The sequence below is a fragment of the Beta vulgaris genome, chromosome 7, assembly GCF_026745355.1.
Source record: "Beta vulgaris subsp. vulgaris cultivar EL10 chromosome 7, EL10.2, whole genome shotgun sequence".
NCBI lineage: Eukaryota > Viridiplantae > Streptophyta > Magnoliopsida > Caryophyllales > Amaranthaceae > Beta > Beta vulgaris.
In genome coordinates this window covers 28675661-28693707 of record NC_079208.1, presented here as the reverse complement: position 1 = coordinate 28693707, position 18047 = coordinate 28675661, and the positions used below count along the sequence as shown (strand labels likewise).

The 18047-nt window shown below is 35.1% G+C and overlaps 3 long non-coding RNA genes across 4 annotated transcripts; 2 read left to right on the top strand and 1 right to left on the bottom strand.

Annotated features, from left to right (window-relative positions):
- The first annotated feature begins 1358 nt into the window (after window positions 1–1358).
- On the top strand, window positions 1359–14560 carry LOC125499655 (uncharacterized). Of its 2 annotated transcripts, XR_008970422.1 has the most exons (8): window positions 1359–2537; window positions 2920–3048; window positions 3941–4989; window positions 13402–13724; window positions 13852–14031; window positions 14115–14225; window positions 14304–14370; window positions 14460–14560. It is a non-coding gene; the product is annotated as an uncharacterized LOC125499655 (long non-coding RNA). The 2 variants fall into 2 exon arrangements; XR_008970423.1 differs by lacking the exons at window positions 13402–13724; window positions 13852–14031; window positions 14115–14225; window positions 14304–14370; window positions 14460–14560 and adding an exon at window positions 5089–5384.
- LOC125499472 (uncharacterized) lies at window positions 5497–8517 on the top strand. The gene is made up of 4 exons (XR_007276333.2): window positions 5497–5712; window positions 5806–5862; window positions 7605–7788; window positions 8013–8517. It is a non-coding gene; the product is annotated as an uncharacterized LOC125499472 (long non-coding RNA).
- On the bottom strand, window positions 10341–12525 carry LOC109134938 (uncharacterized). The gene is made up of 3 exons (XR_007276296.2): window positions 12270–12525; window positions 11670–11768; window positions 10341–10847 (listed from the first exon to the last, which is right to left on the bottom strand). It is a non-coding gene; the product is annotated as an uncharacterized LOC109134938 (long non-coding RNA).
- Window positions 14561–18047: the final 3487 nt, after the last annotated feature.

Below are 18047 nucleotides of genomic sequence, written 5' to 3'. Positions count from 1 at the left end.
TTGATTCTTCCTATTGTGCTTAGAATATTACTACAAGTAAGTTGTTTCAAAATAGTTTAATTAAAACTGACTCACTTAAGAAGGTTAACCATTACTCAACTCAATAATAATAGAAGTCAAGGGTGCTTGCAGTTCAGATCAGGTTCCATGATTTAGCTCCGAGTATGGTTTGTTTAAATAATGATTAGCTTTCCCATAAAAAAAAGTAATGATTAGATTGACCATAAATGTTTAATTCTCTTGCACTTTCCTTGTTTAATATCCCTTAGTACATGAAATTGCATCTAGTTCTTTCAGAGTATATTGGGGTGAAATTTCAGAGTACATGAACTGAATTAAACTGAACTGAATTGAACTGAACTGAAATGAATAGTGATATGTGAGAGTAAAAGTATCGTCCATAGCTGAACTGAACTGAGCTGAACTGAAAATAAGCCGGAGAGAACAGGCCTAAGTGTTATATACAGCAAAAAAGGCTAAATACAACATCTAAAATTAGTCCTAACTTAACCATGATTAATTTTAATTTTTTAAAATAATAAAAGAAATCTCGTACGTAGGGGTGCAGTAATGCAACAAAATAAATTACCATAAGTACTTGTGCACACAAGCCAATATGTCACATTTATTTATAAAGTTGGATGCGTTAGGATTGAAAAAATTCTGAGATGGGCCTATCGCATCCCCCCTAACTCAATAGCCGGCAACTAAAATTTTCGTGTCAGGTTATATTATATGTTTGACGCAGTAGAGGTATGACGAGAATGAGGTCATTTGTCATAGATGACCCTCCTATAGGGGAGTCATTTGTCATAGATGAACCACGTATAAGGGGGGCATTCATTATAGATGACCCCCCAAAGGATAGATTAGTCTTTTAATATATTTTGCTGTATTTAACTTTTTTTTGCCGTATACAACACACCCCCAAAAAAGAATAATAATAACTATATCATTAAAATAAAAAAATTAAATCTTCAAGAAAACAGGAAATTAGAAAAAAAGGAAACAAAACCCCCAACTCATACCTAATTACTGCTGCTACATAATACTATACACTTCGTACTTCGGCACCCACGAAGTCAAAACAAAAGAAAAAAAAAACTCCTTGTTCATCTTCTTCTTCAATTGATCATTCTATTTACTTGATTCAACACCCTAAATTCATAAATTTTGTTCAACTTTCATCACAATTGAACCTTCCTTCATCTACCTTTGAAATTACTTGAGTTTGTGGGTAATTCAAAGAGGGAAAATTCGGCTTTTCTATTGAATATTTTGGGGCGAAAATCGGATCAAAAGGGCAATTTTTTGGGTCTATTTCTTGAGTAACTTTATCTCCATATTAAAGTAAGTTCTAAACTCAAGTTTAGTTTCAAATTCGTTTCTTTTATTTATCTATTTCGATTTTGGGTATGTTGTTAAATTGGGGTTCTTGAACAATTGAATTGAAGAAATTAAATGTGAATTATCGGAAAATTCAGGGATGTTACACACACTCTCTTTCTCTCCTCTCTCCTTTCTCCTAGCCTCCCATATTTTCAGATCTATATGCACAGTCTCTCTCCTACATTTCTATCTATTTCGTTATGTAAATCGTATTTATATGTGGTTATGACCTGCATAAGGTATGATTTAATTGTTTGTTGCATTTCTAGTAATGACGTTTAATTCTTTGATTGGGAATTGTATTATAATCTTTATTTAAGTGGCCTGGTTCTGTTACAAATGCATTTGATTGCAGACTAGAGTTTATATGTGGTTTTACGAATGCATTCCATTGCAGCATTCTGGTCTTCTCATTGACCCGAAACCTGTAATCTCTATTTCCTTCTTTTAGATCGTTTATTCAGTTATTTTTACTAAATTTTTATGATAATTTTACTAATTTTTTTTAATGACAATTTTATAGTTATTATATGCGTGTGCAATTAAATTGTTTAGCCATTTTTTTTATTAGCTTGGAATATTTTGTGTTCTTGTGATGGAACTGCTATATTTGAATTATCTTTTTGCAGTTAATTGGTGTTTTATGTATTTGAATTTTATGATATTTGACTTATATCTATTAAAGGGAGACAGATTTCATTTTTTTTTTTCTTCGCTGGTATAATTATAGCAATTTAATCAAGGCTACAAATGAAAATGGAGGTACAGAATAGTCTTGAGATAGCACACATTGCCAAATACTTGAATTCTTTAATTATTACTTTCGGTCGTTCTCAGTAATTCTTCTTCAGATAGCTATGCCAAAGTTCACTAATAATTCTGGACATAAGCTTTAAAACGTTGTGGTTGAGATATTAAATATTCTTTCGCAAAGTGATGTGCTTCAAACCTTTGTTCATGAGTTTGTTTAACTAAAATACTTGATTTGTTTTTTGTGATATTATATCACCTACTTTATTCTTTTATTTGTTATCATTTAAGCATTGTGGCTGAAGTTGACTGAATGATGCCTAACCATCCATTTTTTTTTCTGAAGGCAGTAATAGATGAAAGAGGTGACCATATTTATATAGGTCTGAAATATTTAGGTGATTAATGTATGTGATGCTCTTATTGTGTAGTCTCAGTCATAGTGTATTAGTGTAATTGATGTCAAATTTCTGCAAATTTTGTCTCTTCCTCAGTACCATCAACTTCTTGCTCTACTATTAGGCTCTTGATCTAATTAAGAGTGTGTCCAAGCTATACTTGTGCCTAAATATTGTTATTCTGAAAAGAAAATGCTTATATGGGAGATTTAGACGTCAAATGATAGTGTGCCGCTCTTTATCTAGTATGATAGCATTGGAAATTTATGTTATATTTAGCCCAACCTTTTCTGTTCCTCTTTAAGTTTTCTTTGATTATCCTTGGTTTGATTGATATTATTGAAGATCCATCTCTTAACTAGCTTTATATATGACAAATTAGGTGTGGTTGTATATTATTTTACAGGTACGACAGGTGGAGGCTGGCATTTCTTTTAATCTTTGAAGTGGTATACTGGCTATTGCTTGCTTCCTACATCTAAAATATGTCACAGTGGTCTTCAAATGCAAGGTAAATTCATAATTGATGAAGTTCGATGTTTTGATTCAAGAATTGAATTACAACTTCTTAACTTTAAGTGCTTGAGTTACAATTTCTTCAGTTTTAGTGCTTTAATTACAATTTCAATCAATTTCATACTAGACTTAATACGTTTTAGTTTTGAAATTTTTGTATATATCTTTGAAGTTGAACAGTGTACTCAATAGATTTTGTGTATAGCTTGGTGCGTTAGACATATAGATAATAGTTTTGCTATATTGTTGCAGGCTGTTTGTTGCTCTTATTGTGGTTTATATTAGACATGTAGTTATAGTTGGGATTGTAATTCTCAGGGGCTTTTGGGTTGCCAGTTGGGATTGTAAATGTTTTAGATATTGATAACTAATAGTAATCATAAATTGCATAATCATTTGTCATGAAGATTTTTTTTCCTTTTTTTTTTTTTGCCTTGAAATGAGGTTTCTTGGACGAATGAATATTATAAGGCAACCAAATTGCAAGTACATGATAAATTACTGTCAATATTGAAAAAGAATTTGTTTACACTTCTAGTTTGTTTCTCTTGTGCATGTTGTCTTTTCTGGTCTATTTTCTTTAAAAATCTATTATCTTGTTTGTCATTCGATCCTATTCATTTCTCTCTTTTCATGTAGGCTTCTCTTGCAATTTAGGTAAGACGACAACTAATCATATTATTGTCCACGTTAGACAAAACTTGAGTCTCTTAGTGTCATAAAAGCATAGTTTTATTTTTGATTCGCTGAAAGTTTCCACGTTAGACAAAACTTGAGTCTGTTAGTGTCATAAAAGCATAGTTTTATTTTTGATTCGCTGAAAGTCTAAAACAAGAAAATTCTTAAAAAACCGTGACATGTCTTGCTTTTTTTGTTGTTTCTAGCAGGTTTCATTGCCCTTGATCACTTGGAATTATATTGAGAAAGCATACTTAATCATTTTTTTATTGTTTTTTTTTATCTTGAACGATTCCTGTATTATCACTTAGTCTTGATTAGTATTTTATTTTTGTTTTTTGATAGGGAGATGTATCATATTTTGATGTAAATGTATAATGTACTAGAGAAAATGAAATACAACTTGTAGTATTGTGTTTGCAATACAAGTAATTCGTATGCTAAAATATTTTTTTAGCTTTATTGATTTAAATTTTTTTTTTGTAAAGGAGGGAAGATTATAATTATATTTTGAATTAAATTTATGTGGTTGTCCTTGAGCATATTAATTTTCAGAAACAATTTTATATTACCTCTAATTATATCTCGAGGCAAAATCATATGATTACCCTAAATATATGTGGTTTTTAGAAGCAATGCGTTATATTGCCTCTAATTATATTGCGAGATAGAATTATATGGTTGCCCCTAAATATATGTAGTTTTAGAAGCAATGTTTTATATCGTCTCTAATTATTTTTGATGTAAGAATATATATTGTTGCCTCTAATTATATTTTGAGGCAAGAATATATATGGTTGCCTCTAATTATATTTTGAGGCAAGAATATATATGGTTGCCTCTAATTATATTTTGAGGCAAGAATTTATATGGTGGCCTCTAATTTTAATTTTGATGCAAGAATATATGGTTGCCTCTAAATGTCGAGTCTTTTAGAGGCAACTAGTTATATTGCCTCAAAAAGGGACTTTTAGAGGCAACCATTAATTAGCGACGGAACTATTAGAGGCAACCACTAATTTGCTTCAAAAGGCAATTAGAGGCTACATCTTTGGTTTCAGAGGCAAATCTCCCTTGCCTCTATATGTGATTTTTCTTGTAGTGTGTGGAGGCTATGAAAGCCCAAATTCGGGAAGATCTCAGAGCGGAGATGACTCAAAATTTCAACGCCATTTTGGCGCAGATGGGCTTACCGACTTTTGGTGCTTTCCAGCAGGGTAGTGTTCCTACGCAGCCTGATCCAGTTCCGGAGTTCACGGTATCACTTAATATCACAACTATTGTTCTTAAATGCATGAAATTCTTACTATATATATGTTGTTTCATAGACAAACTATGAATAGAGTTTTTTTAAAAGGAAGAGACACCATGTGAGCTATTAGCTCGAGGAGATGGTCATGGCAGTTTCATTCTCGTTGCTTATGGCCAAGCACAACCCCCTAGGGATCGGGTATGATTGCACAACCCCCTAGGGATCGGGTACTATTGCACAACCAGGCAGTCGCTGATATTCACTATGTGGTCAGTGTTTCAGAGATTGTGCCCGGTTTCGAAGAATTACCTCTTCTGCTGCCGAATGCAGAAGTTGGTCTACAGTTAGTGACTGATGTCCTTGGCAGTTATGTTCTATGGCCGTGTGCATTGGTGCGGTTACCAGATGAGGTACAATGATTATATATATATATATATATATATATATATATATATATATATATAGAATTGGGTTCATATGAGAACCACCCTTATGGTGAGAACTACCTTATGGTGAGAACCACCTTATGAACCGTTAGATTAATGAGATAAAGTAACTCACAACCGTTAGATCACCTCGACTTGTACGCACAAAAAATTTCCAATCTAGGGTCGTGCAGCTTCTTTCCATTTTTGTCATTTCTCTTTCTCTCTCCTATTTCGCACTTTCTCTCTCCTAATTCACAGTAAGTTTTCGTAAATCTTCGCACTTTCTCTCTCCTAATTCACAGTAAGTTTTCGTATTTCTTCTACTTTCGTTCGCTTAGTTGATTTTTGATGATTATTGTGGTTAATTTCGCACTTTCTCTCTCCTATTTCGCAGTTCATTGGAATACATCGCAGTAACTTCTTCGTTCTCCGGTTAAAGTCTTCGCAATACGTAATCTTCTTCTCAATTTCTTTGATTTTTTCTTTAGATCTTGTGCATTTGTTGTTGTTTACTGGAGATCTAAGGTTAGAAATTGTAAATTGAAATGTTAATCGTATGGAAAGTTAAATTAGGGTTTGCTTGTATTAGTTTTTGCATGATTTTCGCATGTTTTTTTGCTGTTCTGTTGATTGGCATTTGTGTTAGTTTCATTCTATTTCCACTATCTATGTATTTCTGCACTCTAAGGAGTAAGGAGTGAGGGGTCATAGTAGCCATTGTTAGTGAATGATTGTTAGACTTAACATGGATGGGAAATACCTAATTCATAACTGAATTGAATGTTTTTTCGTTCATAATAGTTAGTGGTTGTATATTAGACAACAAATGTTGTGTATCGAGTTATACTGAGTCATAAATGCTGTATTGATAATCCATAATCGCCAAATTTCGTTTATGAAAATCAAGGTATCAACATCATCTATTAGTTATATACGATGCTGGACTTGTTGCAACCTGATATACAATAAGGAGTATATATACGAAATTTGCATATGTTATGACTTGTGAACAATAAGTTGTTCTAAACTAGGCAAATCTGTGGCTAGATAACAAAGTTTTGGTCTCGCATTTATGGCCATTATTGACAGTAGGTTTTCTGTTTATTCATTTTTTTTAATAATATACTACTTTAATTGGCATTTGTTGTTCTTTTCTTGACCGAAATGAAACTCAGTAGTGGTGGTTCAAATCCTATCCATGTGTTTGACAAGTTATAATTGGCAATTAAGCTTAGCTCCTTATTATTTTTAGTACGTAAATTTAGATGGATTACTACTAAAGTGCAATGTGTGCATGTGTTGATTAGTGTGGTGGGTGTTTGCTGTTTTTGGATTTGGAGTTTCCTGAGGGTTTAAGATTTTTGCCGATTTAGTAGAAATATATGTTGCTTCATTAAGATTCACCCTTCTTTTTTTGACCAGCAACTTATTATTAGAATCACTACACTTAGTCACAACTCACAAGTGTTGTGTTATGTTGGTGAAATGTAATGTGAATTTTGTTTACTAATTTTTCAGGTACTTAAATTTTTTTCTACTTCAATCATTTTGTACTTCTTGTTTTAATCTTGTAAATGGAGGCAGTGGTTTAGTGAAGTAATTAATAGCTAGTACTTTGAATTTTTCCATTAAACTAGTGCAGATTGTAGTATTATGCTCTTTTTTTCTTTTTCTTTTTCATGAAATTCCTGAATTCCGTCAAAAACATTAGGCAGAGAAGCATTGATTTGGCTATTCAAGTTATGAAAGCATATTTGTGTTTTTAGTGTCACTCATCTTATGATATTTCGAATATTGCATGTGCCAATGCCAACAACTTGTTTAGCTGACTATTATCTACTTGATAAGGAGCTATGATGCTACTTAGAAAAAAAAACGACATGCATGCTTATTGTTGTACCCTCATTGTAGCTCAGTAGCTCTGCCTCATGCAGTTTTCAGTAAATGTAATGGTTGTTCTTGCATAATCATCATTGTATTTGTAGCATTGATGTTTCCTGTGGTAACTGCTTTTACCAATTTTCAGTTTCTTTGAAATGTTTCACTATTGATTTCAACGTTTTTATAGAATTGGACAGAAACTATTTTCTTTTCTTTTCTTGACCGAAATGATGATAATGAAACCAACTTCATCCTTTTATCTTTTTCTTATTACACAGTTTTGTAATACTTATATTCACACATTCATCACAGGTTCGTAGAAACATGGAGAGAGAAAGTGCGAAAGAAATGCTTATAAAAGCAAGGCTCGCGCAATTGGAAGAAACAAATGAATCTGCAGCTATTGTTGCAATTAAACCTAAGCCTAAACCCCTCAATGGGTAAGGTTAATCATGAGAGTGAGGCAGCAAAAGGTCTGTAGCTGGACTGGCAGATTGTAAGTTCTTGTCCAAACGTTTCCTGAAATCAGACTAAATCTAGGATAAGCACCTTTCCTTTTCTCAGTATTTTATCTAACTAAGCTTTGAATTCTCTATCGATTGTTCCTTTGAGATTGAAGTTTGCTTGAGGCTGCATGTTTAGGATAGAAGTCGCTAGGTGGTACTTCTTTATTTCAACTTATAACTGAATTGCTCTTTTTATTGGATTTTCTGGTTTCAGTGAACTGTGATGTGATAATGGAGCGAAGAAAGGGTCTTTCTGAATGCTTCGGACTGATGTACTTGTTTATAGAAATCTGCTGGTTGGGTTTCAGCACATTATCTTGAGCTTTCAGCTTTGTAGCAAAGAACTTATGAGAAGCTTCGGACTGATCAAGAAACTTCTTGTGGTTTGCTTATACATTGTGCAGTAGGTTGTCATCTTTATAGAAATCTGCTGGTTGGGTTTCGGCACATTATCTTGTGTGTGCAGTCTCCGAAACCTACTTGTATAGTTGTATAGTTGTATCTAATATCTAACTGAAAACTGGTTTAGCTCTAAATACCATTATTCAATGTTTTTTTTCACAAATTTGTGGTGAGAATCTACCCTATATAGCTGTTACCCCTGAGGCTTGTAGTTTTTGTGAGGTTGCCACCTGTGGGCTGTGGCAGGATTTGTGAAGAGAACAGCAAGTGCATAGCCTTACCTTTTAAGTTCGGAAGGTGACTTCAGTTATACTCTAAAGAAGAAGTACCTCTAATGTATACAAGTGAGTCCCCTAGAAAATTTTGTTAAATTTTTTTATTATTTTTCTAAAGATATACGAGAAATACTTCTAGCCTTCACGAGAAGTACCTCTAGGCTATACGAGAAGTACCTCTAAGCTATATGAGAAGTACCTCTAGGCTATATGAGAAGTACCTCTAAGGTATACAAGAAGTACCCCTATGCTATACAAGAAGTACCTCTACTCTAGAGGAGAAATACCTCTAATGTATACGAGAAGTACCTCTAGGCTATACGAGAAGTACCTCTATGTTATACGAGAAGTACCTCTACTCTAAAGGAGAAGTACCTCTAATGTATACGACAAGTGATGGTGTCCCCTACAAAAATTGAAAGTATTTTTTTTATTATTATTATTTTTATTATTTTTCTAAAGATATACGAGAAGTACCTCTAGGCTATACGAGAAGTACCTCTAGGCTATACGAGAAGTACCTCTAAGGTATACAAGAAGTACCTCTAAGGTATACAAGAAGTACCTCTACTCAAAAGGACAAATACCTCTAATTTATACGAGAAGTACCTTTAGGCTCTACGAGAAGTACCTCTATGTTATACGAGAAGTACCTCTACTCTAAAGGAGAAGTACTTCTAATGTATACGACAAGTGATGGTGTCCCCTAAAAAATTTTGTTAAAAATTGTAAGTATTTTTATTTTTATTATTTTTCTAAAGATATACGAGAAATACCTCTAGCCTTGACGAGAAGTACCTCTAGGCTATACGAGAAGTACCTCTACGCTATACGAGAAGTACCTCTACGCTATACGAGAAGTACCTCTAGGCTATACGAGAAGTACCTCTAAGGTATACAAGAAGTACATCTACTCTAAAGGACAAGTACCTCTAATGTATACGAGAAGTACCTCTACGTTATACAAGAAGTACCTCTAAGCTATATGAGAGGTACCTCTAGGCTATATGAGAAGTACCTTTAAGGTATAAAAGAAGTACCCCTATGCTATACAACAAGTACCTCTACTCTAGAGGAGAAGTACTCCTATGCTATACAAGAAGTACCTCTACTCTAGAGGAGAAGTACCTCTAATGTATACGAGAAGTACCTGTAGGCTATACGAGAAATACCTCTACGCTATACGAGAAGTACCTCTAAGGTATACAAGAAGTACATCTACTCTAGAGGAGAAGTACCTCTAGCCTATACGAGAAGTACCTCTACGTTATACAAGAAGTACCTCTATGTTATACGAGAAGTACCTCTACTCTAAAGGAGAAGTACCTCTAATGTATACGACAAGTGATGGTGTCCCCTATAGAATTTCGTTAAAAATTGAAAGTATTTTTATTTTTTTATTATTTTTCTAAAGATATACGAGAAATACTTCTAGCCTTCACGAGAAGTACCTCTAGGCTCTACGAGAAGTACCTCTAAGCTATATGAGAAGTACCTCTAGGCTATACTAGAAGTACCTCTAAGGTATACAAGAAGTACCTCTAATGTATACGAGAAGTACCTCTAGGTTCTACAAGAAGTACCTCTACTCTAAAGGAGAAGTACTTCTAATGTATACGACAAGTGATGGTGTCCCATAGAGAATTTTGTTAAAAATTGTAAGTATTTTTATTTTTATCATTTTTCTAAAGATATACGAGAAATACCTCTAGCCTATACGAGAAGTACCTCTACGCTATACGAGAAGTACTTCTAAGGTATACAAGAAGTACATCTACTCTAAAGGAGAAGTACCTCTAATGTATACGAGAAGTATCTCTACGTTATACGAGAAGTACCTCTAGGCTATACAAGAAGTATCCCTATGCTATACAAGAAGTATCCCTATGCTATATAAGAAGTACCCCTATGCTATGCAAGAAGTACCTCTACTCTAGAGGAGAAGTACCTGTAATGTATACGAGAAGTACCTCTACGTTATACGAGAAGTACCTCTATGTTATACGAGAAGTACCTCTACTCTAAAGGGGAAGTACCTCTAATGTATATGACAAGTGATGGTGTCCCCTAGAAAGTTTTTTAAAAATTGAAAGTATTTTTATTTTATTTTTATTATTTTTCTAAAGATATACAAGAAATACTTCTAGCCTTCACGAGAAGTACCTCTAGGATATACGAGAAGCACATGGATAAGGCTTAATGAAGAATACATGGATCTTGATATAGGCCCAGTTTTCTTGACTATGACAACCAAATTTAGTGCTGCAAGAGTGCTATAAGAACATCTGCTTTAACAGCGTTGTTGTGGTCTAGAGAAGCCATCAACTCAGAAAGTGTTTCACTCATGCCATCTACTTCCAAATGATAATATCCTGCACATACAAAAAAAAGGTCATCTATAAAGGAAATATCCTGCATATATTTAAAGAATTACAAAATGTTTGGTCTATAGTTAAAGAATTATAGATTAGTAACTTTTACAGAGGATGAAAGGAAGCATCTATAAAGAACAGCAAAACAAAAAATCTCAAAGCATAAATATAGTGCATTTTTCCACATCTACAGGATATAAAACTGAAGAGAGCATTATACAAGAAGTAGATGATTGCTCAGTTTGATTAAGGCACAACAGAGGTACATGGCAAGGGATGATGGTAATCCCAAAAATGTACCGTCAACATTAAAACATCATACCAAAAACTCGTAGTTCTTAGCCTATCTATCTCCACGACACGCTATCGCACACCCTTAAAAAAGCATCAAACAGCCTCTGTTATGAAGTGTAGATAACTACATAAGGTAACTCTAACTCACTCACTAACCAGTTTCACAAAAGAAGCCCAAGAGTCTCTTAATTTCAACACAAATTAAGCATGAAACCCAAATCTCCAAGTATCGATGGCCTTATATATATTCCGAAGTCATAGAACAATACAACATAAAATCTCCAAGTTCAAAACTTTTTTTATAATTAACTGAGAAACATACTAAAAGATTTCAACATGTAAATGAGTTAGAAATCCAACAACACCTCAATAACAGGTGCCTAGTATCGATGGCCTTATATATATTCCAAACAAACCTATCATAGAGCATATAGAGTAGTACTGCAAGCCACAACCAGATTGATATTACTATACAAATATAGTCATTTGATTTATAAATTAGCAAATAATGACCATTGTATAACCAACCTTAAACATTCATGCTTCACCCAAAACATGAACAATATTTCAACCTGTAAATAAGTTAGAACTCCAACAACACCTCAATAACAGGTACCTACTGCCTACCTACAATATCAAACGTATAAGCTCATGAGTCCTGACAATATAAGCTCTAATTCCACGCATTAGGCTACAGATAGCAAAAACAGGTCCAATTCCTCAAAAGTGCCAAAATAAACTACAAAATCTTTGCACCTCTAATTCGAATTAGGAGAAAAACCAAACATATAAGCTCATGAGTCATGACAATGAATTCTTTGCACCTCTAATTCCACGCAATAAACCATATAATTAGAGAAAATAACACCGCATTTTCGAAAAATCGATATCAAAAAAAAGTAGGAGAGAGAACTTGAAGATAAATTCAGCAACAGATATGCGATTCAGCAATAAAGCTCATGAGTCCGATTTACTATTGATTTTTAGTGATATGCGATTCAATCATCCGAGAATTCGACAATTTAACATCGAGTTCAGAAACAAATTGAAGTATTTGAAGATAAATTCAGTAACAGATAAAGAAATTCAAAATCTACAATTTGAACACAAAGTTTTGAAATTTCTTACGCAAACAAGCAGAGAACTTGCGTTACCGACAAAAAGTTCAGAATTTGTTCTTCAATTTCTTGAAAAATCCTTGATTTCTTGTTATATGTTCGTGGAATTTTGAATAGAATTTGGTGTTCTTGGAAGATCGAATGAATCGCGAGGATGAGAATTGCACGAGGGAGAAGAGAAAAAATGAGCTTTAAACCCTGTTCACTTTGTTGCTGAATTTGCATTATTTTCGGGCTTCAATTTCTGGATTAGAATTTTCGGGATTTCTTATATGGATATAGGAGAGTTCTCACCATAAGGTGGTTCTCACCATAAAGAGGTTCTCACTAGAACCCAACCCTATATATATATATATATATATATAATAATATAATATATATATATATATATATACTACGTTCCTTGCTTGAAGCCGTTGGCATTCCCCTATGCAGAGATAGTTTTCGCAATAGCTAGATTCTCAAGCTCTGATTCACTTGCACCCCTTTTTCTTTAAATTGGCATTAGCACGCAACGAACTTAAAAGAAAGAGAAGCTACTTTTTGAACCCCCATTCAAAGAGCTTCTGTCCATCCATTTCTTCTTTGCGGCAGACATCCCGAGGGAAAGATCTCTTTATATAAGTAATTCCCTCACATCCGATTCAAAGCAACTGCTTGGCCGGCTTGGGACAGGCTTGCTTAAGCGGATATGCGAACAGTAGCAGCTACTTCTTCCTAAGAGGAGAAAGAAAGCCAAGACAGACATATAATTGTTTACAGACAGACCGGATAAGGGCTTAGTCTAGAAGCTTCCGATCCCAACGTCCGACCTGTGCTATCCATTCTAGTGCGCTTAGGACTGATAGGGAGAATCTATCTTCTTATCAGTTAGTTATCGCTCATCAGATAGTCCCTTTGAAAATAAGAAGGTGGGTTCCAAACCTCTTGAGTTATGCTTCTGTTTCTTCTTCCTAAACTTGTACTGCCCTAGCCTTTCATCAGCCCTCGCGCACAGGTTTAGGACAAGAGCTCAACACAGTAAAAAAGCAGATATATATATATATATATATATATATATATATATATATTATTGTTTTCTTTTATAGTTCCTATATATATATGATTGTCAGTAATATCTTTTTAATTTAACTAATTACTAGGGTACGGGGAAAGCCGACAGGAAGGGAAAGAAGGCATGTTCACCTTAGGAAGGCCGACGTGATGAAGTGGAGAAAGTAAATGTTTCTATGGCAAAGTGTCCACTCATTACGGAGATCGAGGTGGTGCAAGGCCTTACTTCTTCGTGCTTTTAGCTACAGGAGTGCGGTAGCGATGTAGACGATGAAGCAATGATTGAGATTCAGTTGTCGCACCACCAATTCCACTACTTTGAGGATACATCGACCTTCATTTCTAAGGTTGATATTAAAGAATTCTTACTTGGGGAAGAGATGAATGTTTCCATGATACAAACATTCATGAGGTAATACTTTAGTATATAAATTAAATATGCATATTATATATACATATATATGACTTAATTAAGTAGTTTTCAATCCAACTAACTTCCATAATAAGTAAGTTTTCTTTTAATCAATATGATTTCTCAGGCTATCATACAATGAATTGATTGCATCTAGTGAGCCAATGTTTGGTTGGTTATGTCCAAGCTTAGTACGAGATGACAATTGCTTAAGAAAAAAAAAGGAGGTGAAAGACTATCTCAAGTCTTCTTTGAAAGCATGTTCTCGTCAACAATATAAGATCATTCTTCTTCCTTACATTGAATCGTATGCTTCTTAAACTCACTTTACTTTAATTAAATTGACCTATTGTTGTTACGATTAATAATAACTATATTTTATTATTGTAGGAATCATTGGACACTGATTACAATATGTTTGTCACGTAACGAAGCCTACCACTTTGATTCTTTGCGTAAACAAACACCACGGCCCTTACTAGTCAAATCATTGTTAAATAGGTAGCCTAATCGAAACTCGATATGCGCACTTATTAATATTAAATGTACATCTAATCTTATAATAATGTATTGATGTAGTATGATGCAGGAGGTTAATGCAATATGACTTGGAGCACCAAAATCTCCTGTTTGGCATTCAGTCGAGGTAACATGACTAATTTTTTTTCCTTACATAGAAACACATAATACACATCTAACAACAATGTCATTTATTGCATCCTTTGCTGAATTTAGTGTCCGCTACAAGAAGGTGGACTTGCGTGTGGGTATTACGTCATGAGATTCATGCTTGATATCGTCAACCGTTGCACACATGTTGATGATCTTCAAAATGTATGTAACTTATTAATTAATTAGTGTATGTTAGTTTCTGCCTATTTTTGCCTTTTACGCTTCCAAAACATAATATATTGATTCATTTAACCCCAAATTCATTTTGAACATGATTGTATGAGGCATAATGTAACTATTGTGTAGATTTTTAGGTTTCCAATTGTTGTTTGTTGCATTTCGGGAACGAAAAGGCCATTTCCGGCCTATTTTGGCCTTTTCGCTCCCAAAATGTAGTTATCAAGTCATTTAACCCCAAATTCTCTTGAACATCATTATATGAGGCATAATATAACTAGTATGTAGATTCTTAGACTTGCATTTGTTGTTGCTTGCATTTCGGGAACGAAAAGGTCATTTCCGGCCTATTTTGGCCTTTTCGCTTTCAAATTGTACTTATCGAGTCATTTAACCCCAAATTTTCTTTGAACATGATTATATGAGGTATAGTGTAACTATTGTTTAGATTCCTAGGCTTGCATTTGTTGTTGATTGTATATCGAGAACATAAATGTGATTTTAGGCCTATTTATGCCTTTTTGCGTCCAATTCCTATTTCTCGAGTCATTTAACTTCATTTTCTTTTTGAATATGATAAAATGAGATATATTATAAATAGTGTGTAGACTTTTAGGCTTGCATTTGTTTTTGATTGAATTTCGGGAAGGTATATGTCATTTTTAGAACTACTAACTACGGTAAAATGATTGAATTCTTATATATGTGTTTATTCCTTGGTTGTTTTGCAAGGTTTATAAGAATTCCACACCAAGTTTCTTCACCAAAGAAGAAATAGATGAAGTTAGGGATAAGTTGGCGTCCCACATTACCGATGATTGCTTATGATACATTTTAGCTCGAATCTACTAGTTTGTATCAATTCTATGTACACTTTTTACATTATTAAATATATATTTGAAGTTAATTTACCTTTCTCCACTTGCCATATATTATTGCATTTGCATATGTTTTTTGTCGAAGGGAGGTTTTGGGTGGGGTGGGGTGGTGTGGTGGGGGCTGCGGTGGGCTGGGGAGGGGGGTGCAGGGCTGGTGGCAGGGGTGTGGCAAGGGGTGTGCAAGGGTGGGCAGGGGGCTATGCAGGGGTATGCAGGGGTGGGCTGGGGTGGGCAGGGGTAGGCAGGGGGTGTATAAGGGTGGGCAGGGGTGGGCAAGGGTGGGCAGGGGGTGTGCAGTAGAGATGGAAATGGATCGGGTTCGGGGCGGGTGGATCGTCACCCGCATCCATCACCCGCATCCACCCGCTTCACCCGATCCATCCATCACCCGCATAAAGTTCACCCGAATCCATCCATCCATCACCCGCGGGTGAAACGGATGGATCGGGTGATTATCGGGTGAAGGGAGAAAAAAATCCAGTAGCCCAACAACATAAAATCCACAGCAATTTGCATAAGAAAATAAGTTATATATATATATATATATATATATATATATATATATATAATATATATATATATATATATATATATATATATATATATATATATATATATATATATATATATATATATACGGGTGATGGGTTGGGTGGTAACCGGGTGATGGACCGGGTGATGGATGAAAAATTATCACCCGAATCCGTCACCCGTTAACCCGTCACCCGCCTCTCATCCGTTTAAACCGGGTTTTCCATCCGTTTAATAGTGCGGGTGAAGCGGGTGATCGGATCATCCGATGGATATTTCCATCTCTAGTGTGCAGGGGTGGGTTGGGGGCTGTGCAGGGGTGGGCAGGGGGTGGGCAGGGGTGGGCAGGGGTGGGCAGGGTGGGCATGTGCTGGGTGGGCAGGGTGTGGGATGGGGTGGGCAGGGGTTGTGGGTGTGCTGGGTCTTTTTAAAAAAATTTAATTTTCAAAAAAAAAAAATAAAGAAGAAGGGTTGCGCTTTTTTCAAATCTTCTAAGCAAGAAGGGTTGCGCTTGTGAATAAAGCGGAACCCTTCTTCTTAGAAGGACTGCGCTTTTTGAAAAAAGCACAGCCCTACTAAGAAGAAGGGCTGTGCTTTTTGAAAAAGCGCAGCCTTCTAAGCTTGAAGGGCTGCGCTTTTTATGTAAAAGCACAGCCCTTCGTTGTGAAGGGCTGAGCTTGAAATGCGTTGCCCTACTTAAAAAGTGAAGGGCTGCTATTGAAAGAGCTGCTGTCAAACTCATCTGCTAGCCTTTTTCATTAAATGTGTTTTTAAAGATAATTTTTTGTACCTAAAATCCGGAGATTGAATTTAATGGAATAAAATCTGATTTATATTTTATTAATAAATAAATAAATAATTGGGATTTAAAAATATTTTAAAAGTATTAAAGTATATTATGGGTTTAAAATACAATTAATTATTTTGAATAATTAATTGGGCTTTTAGAATAGTATTTCAAAATACAGTTTAAATTGATTTGGGGTTGGCTCTTCGGATTAATCTTCTGTTGGATTGTGCCAACTAATACTGTGGTATGTTTCATTATTGGACCCTTAAACGGGGAGACACGATTATGTGACTACATAAGCCCCCACTTTGACTGATGTTTGCAAAATCGAAAGTCAAAGTATATGTGTTGGGACGGAGAATGATTCTAGATGCTTTACAATCCAAAATCACTCTTTTACGTCAGTACCTGCAAAACAAGCAAAAGTTTCAGGAACAGACATATGCGAATCAAATTTGTAAAAATAATCATATATTTGCAAAAATCAGATGATATATGGAAAAAAAAAAAGGGTCATGAGCTATTGTAGTACGGCTCATGTTGGGGTTATACTGTCTCGATTGATGATGGTCCTAAGGGTTGTCTTCCGCCTTTCTGATTGATGATGGTCCACAAACCTGATGATTGTATGTCGCCTTTTTTATTGATAATGGTACACATACCCGATGATTGTATGTGGCCAGACGACTGTATATCACCTTTTTAAATTGATGAAGGTGTGCAAACCCGACGATTATATGTCACCTTTGTGATTGATAATGGCCAGCAGACCGGACGATTGTATGTCCCCTTTTTATTTGATGATGGTCCGCAGACCCGACGATTGTATGTCACCAGATGATTGTATGTCGCCTTTTTCATCGATGATGGTCCGCAAACCCGAAAATTGTATGTCACTCGAAGATTGCATGTTGCCTTTGTGATTGATGATGGTCTACAGACCCGACGATTGAATGTCCCCCGTCGTCTTGATTTGTATTGGTCCACAGACCTAATGGTTGTATCTTGGCTATGAATCCCCCAAGAACATTGTAGAGGCTTCTGCATAGGACGCAGAAGCCTGCACTTGGCGCATCATATTGCACTAGTTGCAGTTTAATTTGTTGCGTGTGGCACAGTGTTGTTGGTGCGCTGGACGCACCATGTATATTGCGCTTCTCCTCCGCTGTTAAATCGTAATGGTCCGCGGACATTAGCATAATATAACTCGTATAGAGCTATTCGATGTTGGGTACCTGTAAATAAGAAGAATACACAAATATGAAGACAAACAAC